The following is a 16324-nucleotide window of genomic DNA, read 5'->3' on the forward strand; positions in this document are numbered from 1 at the left end:
CAGGAATACTGATGAGTAACAATTATTAAAGTGAAAGTTCCTATTACATGTTCACTTTATATGTCACTGAAGCTTATTATAATCCAAAGTTACACATCAATAAGTTCCTGGGAGTGCACAGCAGCAAACACATTAAGCAGGAGGTGGCTCAGTTAAAGAAAAGACAGACCATGAGATAAAGGCCAAAGCAGAAACACAAAGTGGAAAGGAGAGGTGTGTCATTTTTCTGCACAGGCATCATTAAGAAATAGATGCTACATTGCTTGCAGTAACAAGTCACCCAGGCCCCATGAAGCCCTGAGAACTCATCCAGTCTGTCCTTTTGCTTCCCATTCAGAACCCAGAGCACTCCATATAAACATGGAATAGCAGATATTTTCTCAAAGGTGAGATGCCTTCAGGGTTTGCTGTTGAAGGTAAAACCAAGGGTCTTAATTTAATGTATGATTTTGATTTAACATGTAGCCCCAGAACTCTATTCAGTTTCTTTACAGCATGCCCTGTAAGCATAGGCCCTTTTCCGCACATTTAATAACTCCCTGAGGCATCAAGAAACAATGACCAGGCTCTGACTAATGATCACAAGGTATGGGTTTCATTAAGCTGAAGATAACCTCATGCCCTAAGCTGTGTTTCAACTCCTAAGCCCTGAAGCAGAATTGACCCCCTGGCCAAGTCTCCATGAAACCAAATGGAGGGATGTGGAAGCTGACCTCAAGACCTGAAATCATAATTTACTGCCCTTACCTCACTCTTCACCAATCAGTTTTACCCATGACTCCAAACCTCTTACTCATGATGACTTAAGTTTTTTGTTCTATGAATTCCTTGTCTGTAAACCAAAGAGGAGTTCAGGTTCTTCCAGCACAAAATGCCCATCCTCCAATGTGCAGCACTATACAATAAATGCTCCTTTCTTTCACTGCATCCCAGTGTCAGTGTAAGTGGCTGTCTGCAGTGCCCAGTGGATGAACTCTTTGTTGTTACAAAGGAGAGCAGAATATGCTACCCCACAATGTGCCACTTTGGCATGTAGGTTATTTTGAACTGCAGGCAATTGAGACCCAACAGACTCAAGAAATACCTAAAAGAATTTAGATGGGGGGCCTGGCTCAGACAGAGAGCTATTACCAGAGATAACTTTTATTGAATGAGAGTTCTGTATGGCAGGTAAGCATCTGCTCTTTTTATTGTCCTGTGAATAACTCTCCTCCCCTTTGAATTCCCAGACCCTTATCTCACTCCTTAGCTCAGGATGGCATATAAACCTCAAATGCCCAACTTGCCCTTGGATCTCATATTTTTATGGGACCCATAAAATGTATTATTCGCCTGTTAATCTGTCTTTTGTGAATTTAATTATTAGGCCAGCCAAAGAACCTAGAAAGGGAGAGGGAAAATTTTCCTCCCCAACACTGTTTACAAGAAACAAATTCTTCCAACATCTAATAATCAAATGCTCAGGGTAAATAAAGGAATAGAATATAACATTTTAAGCACCCACTAAACAACATGGAAGATATTATCTATCTCCATTTCACAGAGAAGAAAACAGAGGTTCAAAAAGATGAAATATCCCTGGAGGCATACTACTAATACTCCTGGCTTTGAACTCAGCCTTGTTTGACTCCAAAACTCTTGTGGTATTGTGTGTGTGTGTGTGTGTGTGTGTGTGTGTGTGTGTGTGTGTGTGTGTTTTCATTATAATGTACTCATAACAGATGCTGTTCCATTTTAGAATTGAAAAGTTTGCCTTTCTCTTGGGCAGGCAGTTCAGTCAGTTGGAGCACCATCGCATACACCAAAAGGTTATGGGTTTGATTCCCAGTCACAGCACATACCTTGGTTGTGGGTTCAATCCCCAGTCAGGGCATGTATGGGAAGCAACCAATAGATGTTTCTCTCTCACATCAATTTTTCTCTCTAAAAATGAAAGTTTGGCCCTAGCTGGTTTGGCTCAGTGTATAGAGTGTCAGCCTGCAGACTGAAGAGTCACGGATTTGATTCTGGTCAAGGGCACATGCCTGGGTTGCCGGCTTGATCCCCCATTGGAGTGTGCAGGAGGCAGCCAATCAATGATTTACTCTCATCATTGATGTTTCTATCTCTCTCCCTCTCTGAAATCAATAAAAATATATTTAAATAAATAAATAAGTTTGATTTTCTCTTATATTGCTTGTATTAAGGCAAACTTAGTGGTAAACAAATTATTTTGGGAGTTGAAGAATCATTTTGTGGCTGCTGTTAACACCTATGCTAACTTTTATTACTGTTATAGTCCTTTCCAAATGAAAGCACCAAAAATTTTACATGTAATTTTAACATCTCTGTTGATTATTTTCTGTTTGAAAAAGTTCATTATTCTTAGAATGTCACCTGTGATCAAATGGAAAATTCTGGGCCATTCTCTAAGGGTCCTGGGAACAATCAATACATTTTTTAAAACTATTGACTTTCTGAAAGCTTGTAGTACGCCTGAATGGCTTTGGTTGTAATCACAAAAGCCAGGCATTATTTGTCATTATTTTGCTATGCCAATTTTGCTGGCTCCTTCTTTTCTTCATCAGCATGTCACATAACACCTTTAAGGACAGAAAACAAGATGGAGGTTTAGAAACCTTTCCGCTCAGTCTTTCAGGAAACCTTTAACCTTTCAACAGTGAAAGTGCTGAATTTCATAAAACTTCCTTAAGAAAAGCCAGCACAAAAGGGAAATATTGCTGAAATGTTTAAAGTCCTACAGACAACCACAGAGCTCATCTCCCTTAGTATTACACATATATGACATCTGTCTCCACTGGCCACACAACAGAGTATCTGTCTATATACATCCACAGGGAAAAGACAGTCATCAACCCCCAGTATAGTGCAGCCATCATTTATATTAACAGCAAATGTGGATTCCTCTTTGTTTTTCATATTCCAACCATTACGAATTTGCTCCAATTAGCCCCACTGACTTTTTACAAATTAAAAAAACAGCTAATCCATTTCTCTCTAGACTCATGGGGCAACAGCTACTAGTAAGAGCCATATGTTGAAAGATGTGCTAAGTCAATATTACAATAAGCAATTGTATTTATTTATTTTTAAATATATTTGTATTGACTTCCAAGAGGAAGAGAGAGGGAGAGAGAGATAGAAACATCAATGATGAGAGAGAATCATGGATTGGCTGCCTCCTGCACGGCCCACACTGAGGATAGAGCTGGCAATCTGGGCATATGCCCTGACTGGGAATCGAATCATGACCTTCTGGTTCATAGGTCAGCACTCAACCACTGAGTCACGCTGGCCGGACCAAAAACCTTTTTTTTTTTAAACATTATTTTACTCAGAAAAAGTTAGATATAATAAAAGAGGAAACAGGAGTCTACAATATCATTTATCCAAACTTTCTTTAAGGGTGTTCCAATGTATGCAAATAAGTTGGCAATGTAGAGGAATGCCAAACAAATAAGCAAACACACATATAGAATGTAACTTTCAAAATGAAAAGAAATTGTTGGTATAATTTTCACACTTATAAGTGGCACGTTTCTTCTCATTTCTAAAATATTTAAAGGTTGATCTATTCTTTTAGGAGCAAATAGTCTGGTTTTATAGTCCATAAAGATTTAATATTGTCATCCCTTTGAGAACTTTATTAGGCTAGAAGGATTTTATATTCTATGATGAGTTTCCCCAATATGTTTCTTTTAAGCTAAGATATAGACAAACCTTGTACCTCTTCCAGAGTTGGAGCCAGAGGAAGGTTTTAAATGGTAAGTAACAAAGGTAAATATATTTGCTTGCCTGACAAAGAGAAGCCATGTCCCTCAGGAATGAATTTAGAAGGTCTTTTTCAGAATTGAAAGATTTAAATATTTAGGTAAAAGGGAGTGTAGGGTAGGAAAAATAATTTTTCCTCTAACCTTCTAGATTTCTGGCTGAGACCTCCCTATAATAAAAATACAGACTAATAGGAGAAAAACAAACAGAACTTTAATAACATGTATACCTCCTGTATACATGGGAGAGACCCAGGAAAATTGAGTAACTTTCTGAAATAACCCAAGCCACCACCTTAAATACCATCCCCAGCTAAAGACAAAGAAAAATGTTGTGGGAAGTGGGGATCCAGTTATGGGAGAATATCAGGCAAAGCATGGTAAAAGAAAAAAGGGTAGCCCTAGCCGGTTTGGCTTAGTAGATAGAGTGTTGGCCCGTGGGCTGAATGGTCCCAGGTTCAATTCCTGATAAAAGGCATATACCTGGGTTGCAGGCTAGATCCCGGGCCCTGGTAGGGGTATATGCAGGAGGCAATCAATGAATGTTCGATGTGTTTCTTTCTCTCTTCTCTCTCTCTCTTTCTCTCTCTCTCTCTCTCTCTCTCTCTCTCTCTCTCTCTCTCTCTCTCTCTTTCTCTCTCTCTCCCTCCCCCCCAGAAGAAAGTATTCCAAATAAGGCAATATTCTGGACTTACTCCTTGGATTATCTTACAAGGTGTATGTGATACACCGCTTGAGTTGTCACTTTCAGATTTCCCAGCACTGATGCAAGGAAGTCTGGTTTCAAACCGGTCTGGGCGTACATGTAAAATTCACAGGACCCAGGTCATTCTATGAACAGGCTCAGATGTACATGCTTGAAGTCTATCAGGGATGTTCTTTAACAGGATGTTCTTTAGCAGAAAAACAATTCAATTTGCAAAATATGTGTTTTTATTGATAATCTTATTTTTATATGTGGAATTCTCAAAGCTTATTCTAATGCCCCTAGTGCCAAGAAAAACATTTTGGATACTTAGTATATAAAATGTGTTAAGACATATTTCATTTAATTCTTACCACAAGCCAATAAGGTACTATTAACCCAGTACGGTACATATTATATTCCTAAAGTGGATTTGTTAGGCTAGTACAAATGTCTACTTACAAAGGTAAATCAACTAACATTAGCAACAGAGAGCAATAACCTGGTGACTGAAGGTCCATTTAAGTCGTGGCACTGGAGACTGAATGAAATTTCCACTCTGTCTGATCCACTTTAATAGAAATCTATTTCAGCGAAGCAGGCCTGAGTTGCATTTGCTATAGTCATTTGCTGACATTGAGCAGAGGGAAGGGTTTTATTGTCGAAAGGACTGTTTTTACTCTGGGTCGAAATTTTTACCTTGTATTATAGTTATTTATGACCTACAACTTTTCTCTTCTATTAAGAAAGTGGATCCCTTGAGGCCAGAGTCTCTTATTTTCAATTATGTTCTCACAATGTCATTCAGGAGAGTTGTTCAATAAATATTTGTGAAATGAATAAATGAATACTCTCAAACAATTTAACTATTCAAGTATATGTTACAATCTTATTGTGATTCATATTAGATTTGTCTGTGTATACAGGTAGGGTTCTGTTCTTACCATATTTATATTCTGGTTGGGAGGCATACAAACTGATAAACACATAGAATAAGATATTTGCTATGATGGGGGTGTTCACCAAGCACAACAAGGCCCTAGAAGATGCTGCCCCTTAGTTTGTCTAAGAGTGAGAGTGAGCTGGGTGGATTGAAGGGAAAAGGGAGAAGAGTTGACATAGGTTTTATCCAACCAAGGCAAAAAGCTCATAATTACAGCCAGAATTAACATGGAAATACACGTTAATTCAACAAATAATGGAATGGGATGAATAGAAAGGTATATAACTTTATAATGAAAAGAGCACTCTTCTCTGAGTCAAAAGATCTCATTCTAATTCCAACTCTGCTACTGAATTGCTAGATTATCTGAGGCAAGTTACTTCAACTTCCTAAACCTGTGAAATGTGGCTAGTGAACAGCCTTCACAGTGAGCATTAATTGCCCAAGTTAGATTTGGTGTTCTTTTTAGAAAGAAAGAAAGAAAAAAAGACAACAGGCCCAAAATGGAGTTACTTATGCTAAAGTCTATGTCACCAAACTGAGTCTTAATTACAGTTTCAGCTCTCCCAGAATTTTACACCGGTCAATCAGGAATCACTTGATCAGCACTAGTTAGGTCATCTGCCTGAGAGACCCCTACCATCTCCTAAACGAAAGTGACCTTGCCATGACCAATCTACTTTTTTGCCTGGTATGACATCCTTGTGCCTGCTTCCTTCTGCCTATAAAAGTCTTTCATTTTTTACAGCTCCTTGAAGCTCTTTTCTATCTGCTAGATTGGATACTGCCCAATTTGAATCAATTTCTGCTCAAATAAACTTAAAAATTTTAATACACCTCAGTTTATCTTTTAACACTTTATATGTTATTCTTTGCTCAAAACAACCCACTATGTCTTCTAGCAAATACTCCTTTCTGTGCTCTATCTGGTTCAAATAGAAATCTCCAACTCTTAAGAAAAAGTCCTTTTGGCTACTCTTGACTAGCCCAGTATCACCCATTGATCTACAGCATGAACGCTGAAGTCAGACTCCCTGAGTTTGAATCCTGGTCTTGCCACATTCCCATTGTGTGACTTGTTTAAATTACTTAAGCCCTATAAGACTCAGTATTCTTACATTTAAATTATATATAATAAATAATACATAATCATATCAGTTACATGTAAAGTGTTTGGTATAGTACCTAAAACATACTAAATAGTTACTAAAAGTCAGTTGCAATTGTTATAACATCATCACCATCGTCATCTTTTGAGCCAAGGACTTTTCGCCAGCCAGATTCCTGGCTGTATGGAAGAAGGAGGTAGAAAAGTAGAAAAAGGAAATGGAGCGAGTCCTTGATCCAATAACCCCTGTATCCTGGCTTGACCTCCAACTTCCAATGCTTTGGCCATGTGATCCAAAAATTTCTCCTTTTTAACTGGTTGAGTCTTATTTTTGTTGCTTGAAATCAGAAGTCCTAATACAATGAATATGGAAAGCTTGGAAATATTAAAGTGTTATGCAAATCAAGATGTAATTACTTTAAAACAGTTTTTTGCTTCAAACTTCTATTCCAATCTTATCATTCATTATCCTTTTACTGCAACTTATGCTCCAGTCAACCAGGTCCCTTATTTTGCTTATTCTATTCTCTCCCTTTCTCTGAAATGGTCCGCTCTTTTATTCTGCCTATTTAAATTATTATATGTCACCACCTCAGTGAAGTTTCATTGATCATCTACATCAGAAATAATTTCTTCCTCCTCTGAACTTCTAAATTTCTTGGTTTGATTCTGTGTTAATTCATCATACTTCACATTATAGCTATTTGTAGCCAAATCATTTCACCTTTCTTAGACTTAGCTTACTCATCTGTAAAATGAAGGGGTAGGGTAGCTAGATTTCAGATAACTTGTAAGATTTATCTATTATAATGAAAGGATGAAATATAGTATTGTATATAGAAAGCTATTATTATTATTGCTATATTATCATCTTGGTGATAATATAATCACTCTTATAATGCTGTAATATTCTTGACTGGCAACATCTGTTTGTCTGAAACATTTTGTAATTTTTTATATTTTGACTTTATTCTTCCAATACTATGTGACCCTTTTATTTGTCCTCTAAATCTTCCAATGCACTGTCAATCAGTTGTTCTCTATGCTAGAGGAAGTCATAAACAAGTACAATTACCTAAATTAAGTGCCAAGATGCATATTCCTAAAACATTTTTATATGTAAGGTGAAACTATCTATTTGGGCTTGAATTACTTAAATATTTACCTTGTTTAACTTTTTTTTTATTATAGATATGGACTAATTGGCTAAATAACCTGAAGATATTAGGCAATATGCATTTATTCAGTGCCTTTTAGATTTCCAATATGTTAAGTACTTTAAAGAAAATATTAATAGTAATAGCAATAGTAATATTAACATTTATTGATAAATGGTCTAAGCATTGTGCTTAAGACTTTTAAACATACATGAACCCCTTTTTAATTGAAATATAATTGGCATATGTTATTTTTAGGTGTACAACATAAAGATTCAATAATTATAGAGTATATTGTAAAATTATCACCACAAGAAGTCTAGTTAACATCTGTCATCACACTTATTTACAATTTTTTTCTTGTAATGAGTACTTTGAAGTTATTCTTTCTCAGCAACTTTCAAATATGAAATACAGTACTATTAACTAAGTCCCCATACTGTACACTTCACCCCCATGACTTATCCTATATAATAAAACCCTAATATGCAAATTGACTAAATGGTGGAAAAACTGGTCGCTATGACATGCACTGACCACCAAGGGGTGGTCAGTGCACTCCCACAGGGGGAGCACTGCTCAGCCAGAAGCCAGGCTCATGGCTGGCGAGCGCAGCGGCGGTGGCAGGAGCCTCTCCCGCCTCCACAGCAGCACTAAGGACCCCTCTAGGAGTGGGCCTAAGCCAGTAGGTGGATATCCCCTGAGGAGTCCCGGACTGCGAAAGGGTGCAGGCTGGGCTGAGGGACCTCCCCCCCCTCTCCTGAGCACAAATGTTGGGCACCGGGCCTCTAGTTTATTTGATAACAAAATTTGTACCTTTGATACCCTTTATCCATTTTACCCACTCCCATCCCCCTACTCTGGCAACCACCAATCTATTCTCTGTATCTCTAAGCTTGGCTTTGGGTTTTCTTTTTAGGTCCCACAGATAAATGAGATCATACAGTATTTGTTTTTGTCTGTCTGACTTATTTCACTTAGCATAATGACCTCAAGGTCCATTCATGTTGTTGCAAATGGCAAGATTTAATTCCTTTTTATGGCTGAGTAATTTTCTATTGTGTATATATACCACATCTTCTTTATCCACTCATCCATTGATGGACACTTGGGTTGCTTCCATGTCTTGGCTATTATAAATAATGCTGCACTGGACATGGGGGTGCATATATTTTTTCGAGTTAGTGGTTTATTTTTCTTCCAATGAATTCCCAGAAGTGAAATTGCTTGAGCATACGGTAGTTATATTTTTAATACTTAACATTCTTTAACTTTGATGTGTTTGGGACACTATTTGTAAACCTTGCATTTCTCTTCTCAGTCCAGTTTAACTTCTTTGCTTTAGTGTCACAGGAACCATTGCAATAACTACAACAACTGGAAATAAATAGTCCACTTGCAAACACAGAGTAAAAATCAGAATCAATATTGTGACCTCCATATTTTCACTTTTTAAAATATTTTGCTGACACTTGTAAAGTTCCAGCTGAGGAAAAAATATTTTTATGTTAAAATATCTGTGGGTTAAAAAAGTTTACTTCTTTATTATTTCTCAATACAAAGTGAGAAAGTCCTTTAAATCTGTTTAAAGTGTAAAATGGAGGTAAAATAATAAGCCATCTCTACAGAATTCATCTTATGCTAGCAATTCTTCCATTTTAGCAGGTACAATCTTCTGTAAGGCTTTGTACAATACAGATTGCTGGGCTCCACCTTGAGATTTTTTTGTTTTCTGATTCAGTAGATCAAGAGTAGACTTAATTGTGGGGGAAGCCAATAATTTACTTTTCTTTTCTTTTTTAATTTAAGTTTATTGATTTCAGAGAAGAATGGAGAGGGAGAAAGAGATAGAAACATCAATGATGAGAGAAAATCATTGATCGGCTGCCTCCTTCACGCCCCACACTGGGGATCGAGCCTGCAACCCAAGCATGTACCCTGACCAGGAATCAAACTGTGACCTTCTGGCTCATAGGTTGATGCTCAACCACTGAGCCACGCCGGCTCAAATGACAATGCTGCTGACCACTCTTTGAGAACCACTGTCTTAAGTAATTAACTCATAGGAAAAATTAGCCTAAGGAAGACCAATGTAAGAAATCTGTCCGCTTTACATTGTGGTTATATTTCTTGTTTCAGGAGCACAGATTTTAAAAGATAAACCTTAAATGTCTTCTGTCCCATAATTTACTTTACCACTGCCTCCAAAATATATGCCTTTGTTTTTCCCATGATTTCACTGGGATGCTTAAAAATCAGTATTTACTGGTTAAACAGGTATATTTATTTATTGCTGATGGTAGCATAAATTGCTGCTGAAGAGCAATAAAGCAACACATAAAGATGTTCATATCTTTTAAAATAATAATTCCACTCCTAGGAATTTTAAATAGAAGAAAAAGAAAAAAATATATGTACGCAAACATGTTAAAGTTTTGTCTATGGTAGCCATAAATTAGAAACTATACAAATGCCCAATTTTAAGAAATTCAATAAATTCTGGTACCATAAAACAGTGCACTGTTATGCAACCATTAGCATGAAATATTATTATTATTTAATATCAAATAAATATAGAATAATGCTGAAACTAGGTAAAGATGAATTCACATACAGAAGTGAAACTGCAAAAATTAAAACATGGTTTATGGTGGTAGGTGGGTTTTCCTTTTATTTTATATACGGTTATGACATTATCTCTGAGTTTCAAACCTATCTATGCTGCTCTCTTATGCTGGGACTGGGAGGCTGGGAATCCAGCTACTCCCTGTTAGGCTCTACCACTAGGGGGCATTAGAGAAAGCTTGTAAGATGAAAGAGAACAAAAGACTTGCTATGTTTGTCTCTTGTTCTTCTGAGTCATCCCAACAATAATTCTTTACACAGTAGCATTTAGCTCTAGTTTAAAGGTGTGTGTTTTTTTTTCACATACCCAGAACCAGCTTCATTGCAACATCTCAAAGATGGTATTATCAGATGTCTTGCACCCCATCTTCATAGTTCTGGGCCCAGTTCCTCAAGACTCCTCCAAGGTCTGTTGTTGTTGTTTAAATATATATATATATATTTAAAAAACATATATATTTTTATTGATTTTGGAGAGGAATGGGGAGGGAGAGAGAGATAGAAACATCAATGATGAGAGTGAATCATTGATTGGCTGCCTCCTGCATGCCCCCCACTGGGGATCGAACCAGCAACCCAGGCATGTGCCCTGACCAGGAATCAAACCGTGACCTCCTGGTTCATAGGTCAACCCTCAACCCTCAACCCTCAACCCTCAACCCTCAACCACTGAGCCATGCCAGCCAGGCCCCGAGGTCTGTTTTAATAATCCCAAACTCTTTCCTTTGTTTCCACAGTCCCGGGAGGATTAACAGTTTCCTGCTGTTACTAGCACTGGTATACCTCCAGGTCCTCACCTTGGTTTTCTGGTACTCTAATACCTGATGAACAATTCTCTTTATTAGTGTCAGTTAAAATAATTGGTGATCTCTTAAGTGGACCTTGCTTAAACCTTTCTTTACTATTGTATTATATTGTCTTTTAAGTTAAAAAAAACATATTAACTCTCACTTATAGTAGGTTGATATATGAAAAATAATAGAAACAATAAACATTTCACAAAAAGGCTATTATTTTCCATAGAAAACAAATAAAAAACTCTAATACTTACAGTCTTGACTTATGCCAGATACTTTTGATCTTTTACATGTGGATTTTAGTGTTTATATTCACTCTTAAATTAATGCATAGCTTTGATCTGGAACACTATCAAATGACACCTAAACACATTAATCTGAAGCTCTCTTCATTCAACAAATATTTATAGAGCATCATCTATGCTATGTAATGGGATACAAAGTTCTTACCTACAAAAAATCAGTAGTTTAAAGATCAGGTGGTAAGTGCAGAAATAAGCCCCGGTTGCCATGGGAACAAAAGGCATCTTTTGTGTGTTCTGACTACTTTCTCTGGTACTATTGCTTCAACAATAGTGAGAAGATTTTAGCTGAAAGGAAATGGGGCAAAAAAGCATTCTAGGAAAGGGATCCCTCTGATAACGTGCATGGAGGTTTGAAAACATATAGCATACGGCAGTCCTCCCTTATCCACAGGGTTATGTTCCAAGAGCCCCCAATGGATGCCTGAAACTGTGGATAGTACCAAACCCCTTCACTGTTTTTACCTATACATACATACATACACTTTACAGCTTCCCTGCCAAATCCAAATGACCAGCATCACCACTCTTGCACTTTAGGAACACTGTTAAGTCAAATAAGGGTTACTTGAATACAAACACAGTAATACCACTCCCAGTCAATCTGATAACTAAGACAGCTACCAAGTGACTCATAGGCAGGCAGTGTATACAGCATGGAGACTCAGCACCAAGGGATGATTCATGTCCTAAGCAGACCAAAGCAGGATGGCTCAAGATTTCATCACATTTCTCAGAATGATGTACAATTGAAAACTTATGGCCTAGCCGGTGTGACTCAGTGGTTGAGCATCGACCTATGAACCAGGAGGTCACGGTTCGATTCCCGGTCAGGGCACATGCCTGGGTTGCAGGCTCGACTCCCAGTGGGGGACATGCAGGAGGCAGCCCATCAATGATTCTCCCTCATCACTGATGTTTCTATCTCTCCCTCTCCCTTCCTCTCTGAAATCAATAAAAGTATATTTTAGAAAAATAAATAAATAAAACTCATGAATTATCGTTGGTTTTTGAAAGGATGTTTATTAAAGCTGAGGACAGTGAAACAAGGAAGGGCTTAGGATAGAAGAAGCAGCAGGAGAGAGCCTGGGTGGGGCTGCTTTGGCTCATTGGAAAGTCAGAGAAAAGGGGGTCTTGGAGACAGGGTCAGGGGGTTAGCCAGGGACTAGCTGCCACTACCCATTACTCCCCTGGCTGCAAGTCTCATGGGGACCCTTAGAGTTTAGGAGATGCACATCTCAGATGGGAGAAAGGCACAGGAGAGAGAGAGAGAAAGAGAGAGAGAGAGAGAGAGAGAGAGAGAGAGAGAGAGAGAGAGAGATACTAAAACTTATGAATTGTTTATTTCCAGAGTTTTCAATTTAATATTTTTGGACTGCACTTGAAACCGTGAAAGCAAAAGTGGCGTACTTAGTTCATGGCAGTAACGAGATTGGCATGCAGCCACTGGTGACGGAATTTATAGTCATCGGTGGATTGTTAAACAGTATCTCAATACTTTACAGACACTTTCTGCCTAGCATGGGATTTGACAGTTGGCACACTGAGAGGGTCTATGGCCCTGCAGTCAGTGGACATGGGCTATGTCCCTGCTTGGTTCTTAAGCTGCCTTTCATCTACACGCTTCTCAATCTATCTTTGCTTGTTCTGTATCGATTGCTGCTTGATGTCTCCAAATCCTTGTTTACTCTGGCCTTTATACTCTGACATCTCTATTGATTATATTTTCTCTGCCTTGAAACCTTCCCACTTCTCTCCTTCCATGGCTTTCCTCCTATTCAGTGGTGCTGTGCTTGTTCTAGTATGATGGCTCCCATTTGATCTATTCAATTTGGTCCTGTAAGACTCTCTTGGTGGTCTATCCTAACAAGCAGCCCTGTTGAGTGAAATTCAGTATCCCCGCCAGCTGGTGTTGCTCAGTGGTTGAGCATTGACCTATGAACCAGACGGTCACAGTTTGATTCCTGGTCAGGGCATATGCCGGTTGCAGACTCAATCCCTGGTGTGGGGCATGCAAGAGGCAACCGATCGATGGTTCTCTCCCATCATTGATGCTTCTTATCTCTCTCCTCCCTTCCTCTCTGAAATCAATAAAAATATTTTTTTTAGAAAAAAAAATTCAGTATCCTAGACTCTCCCTGACACCTGACCTTGAGTCCAGAGACCCTGCCCTTCAGAGGGTTAGGTATGAAATTGGTATAAGATTTGAAACTAAACAAATCTGAGTTTACATATCTGCCCCAACACTCACTAGTTTAGTAAAGACAATGCTCACCAAATATTCTATTTGCAGCCCCTTATTTCCAGCCACCTTTCCAGTTAGACTGGTGTCACATGACTAGTTCTGGCCAATGGGAAAGCAGTTAAGAGCAGTGTGCCTCATCCATTACTTCAACATTTGCTTTCATGGAAACATGTTCCAGATCATGTAGATACAATGTGGCAGAGCCTTCATCATCTTGATTCTCTTAGACACTGTACAGAGCAGAGCCCCTCACTAACCCACACTGTACATGTAATATTCTGAGAATAAACAGAGTAAGAACAATAAACCTCTATTGTGTTAAACTGTTTAGATTTCAGGGTTAATTCTTCCCATATAATAGCCTATTCTATTTTAATAAGTACATTAATTATGTGGCTTTGGACAAGATATGTAACTTCTTTAGTCCTCAGTTTTCTCACCAGACAAATAGGAATGGTACCTTGCTATGGACTAAATGTATCCTCCCAAAGGATAATGTATCCCCAATGTGAGGATATTTGCAGTGGGGACCTTTGGGAGGTGATTAGGTCATGAGGACAGAGCCCTCATAAATGGGATTAGTGCCCTTATAAAAGAGACCCTAGACAGGTACCTCACACCTTCCACTCTGTGAGGACATAGCAAAAAGTTCATCTATGAATCAGGAAGTGGTCCCTCACCAGACTCTGAATTTGCTGGCACCTTGATCTTGGACTTTGGAACTGTGAGAAATAATTTCTGTTGTGTATAAGTCACCCAGTGTATGGTATTCTCTTATAGTGGAATGATGTATAATATAGAAGTTAAGTTGGGCCATGAACCATTTTCCCCAGCACAGTGATATTTTGTCTACTGAACAACAGGAGCTAAACACCAGGTATACTACACAAGATGAATGCTAGAGGTAGAACTAAGTCAGTAAAACCCTTCCTCAGTTGTCCTTCAACTTGCCCAGACCTCCATCTTTCTGGCTTATGACAAAGCTTTCTCTTCATTTCTTACCTCTTTGTGATTGATATTCAAATGGTTGAGTTTCTTTCAGGTATCTGTTTGTCCTTGACCCCTACATGGCCTTCCAGGTTCTGGCATAGGGTTTATTTTAGCATGTTCTCCTGGTTACCACATTCTTGTGACCTGGAACTGGGGCCAGGTAGTATCTGGATTATATCCTAACTAGAGGCCCAGTGCATAGATTCATGCACTGGTGGGGTCCCTCGGCCTGGTCTGTGGGGATCAGTGGATCTCCGCGCTGCCGCAGCCCGGCCTTACCCACCAGCTCTTCGGGTTCCAGCCCACTGTCCGCATCTATCCCACACAGCACAGCACAGCACAGCACGAAGTAGTGCACAAAACAGCAGGTGGCTGGGAAGGAGTCTGAGCCCGGGCCAGGTGCTGGGCCACTCCCACTTATCCTGGCCCACTGAGCCTGCCACCACTGCAGCTGCTGGGTAGGCTCACTGCAACTCCGCTGCAGTCTCCGCGTGCCCGTCTTAGGGCGATACTGGTGCACGCATGACCGTGTAGCTGCCGCTTGGCTCATCATTGCAGCCTTGCTCCTCACACGGCACCGGAGAAGTGGCCGTGGGCTTATGCCCAGTCAGTCCCGATGCCAGGGCCAGGAGCCATGAACCTGGCGCCCATTGGTAAGCTGAGCAGCGCTCCTGCTGTGGGAGCGCACTGATCACCAGGGGGCAGCTTCTGCATTGAGTGTCTGCCCCCTGGTGGTCAGTGCATGCCATAGCTACTGTTCAACCATTGCTTTGACTTTTATATATATAGATACAATATTTAAAAATACAGGAATAAGTCCGGCAATCATGGCTCAGTGGTTGAGCATCAACCTATGAACTAGGAAGTCATGGTTGGATTCCTAGTCTGGGCACATGCCTGGGGTTGCAGGCTCGATTCCCAGTGTGGGGCATGCAGGAGGCAGCCGATCAATGATTCTCTCTCATCATTGATGTTTCTATCGCTCTCTCCCTCTCCCTTCCTCTCTGAAATCAATAAAAATATATTTTTAAAAAATACAGGAATAACAAGGCAGGGTGCAGGTGAAGTGAAGAGATATTGGATGCAATTCTTAGGGGAGATAGTTGGCTATGTAAGTAAGAAGCTCAGGGGGAAAAAAATAAGAGCTAGAGGTATGAATTAGATTTGGAAGACATTGGTTAATGGGAAGTAATCAAAACCATGTGTGAAAAGGGAGCTATCCTATGAGATGCTAAATGTACAAGACACAGAGATTTAGGGAGCAGCAATATTAAGGTGGCAGTGTAGAAAGTATGAGGTCATTTCTAAATGCTGGAACCCAGGAAGAATAACATATAGGAAATATTTACTATCCTAAGTGCTACACCCATATTAGAGCAAAGCGCACAACCACTATCTTAGATTTTATAATCTTTTATGTTTTCTAATCTTTTGAGACTCTTGTTTTTTACTTCTCATGAGCACGGTTTCCTTAGGAAGCTCACAGAGGAGGGAATTACCCAATTCTGAGTGGAGGCAGAATTCAAGTTTTCCTGGTCTCCTTGGCTACAATGCCATCTAATGGAAACAAAGCCTCACCCACATTCTCTACAAATAAAAAGTGAGGGCTGCTCTGTGAAGACTTCCCTGAACATCTCCCCTTCCCACTTAGACCCTGTGCCCTGCCTGCTCCCTGCCTGCTATCTCTGCACCTTGTGCACAT

The sequence above is a fragment of the Myotis myotis genome, unplaced genomic scaffold (genome assembly GCF_014108235.1).
Source record: "Myotis myotis isolate mMyoMyo1 unplaced genomic scaffold, mMyoMyo1.p scaffold_m19_p_4, whole genome shotgun sequence".
Classification (NCBI taxonomy): Eukaryota; Metazoa; Chordata; class Mammalia; order Chiroptera; family Vespertilionidae; genus Myotis; species Myotis myotis.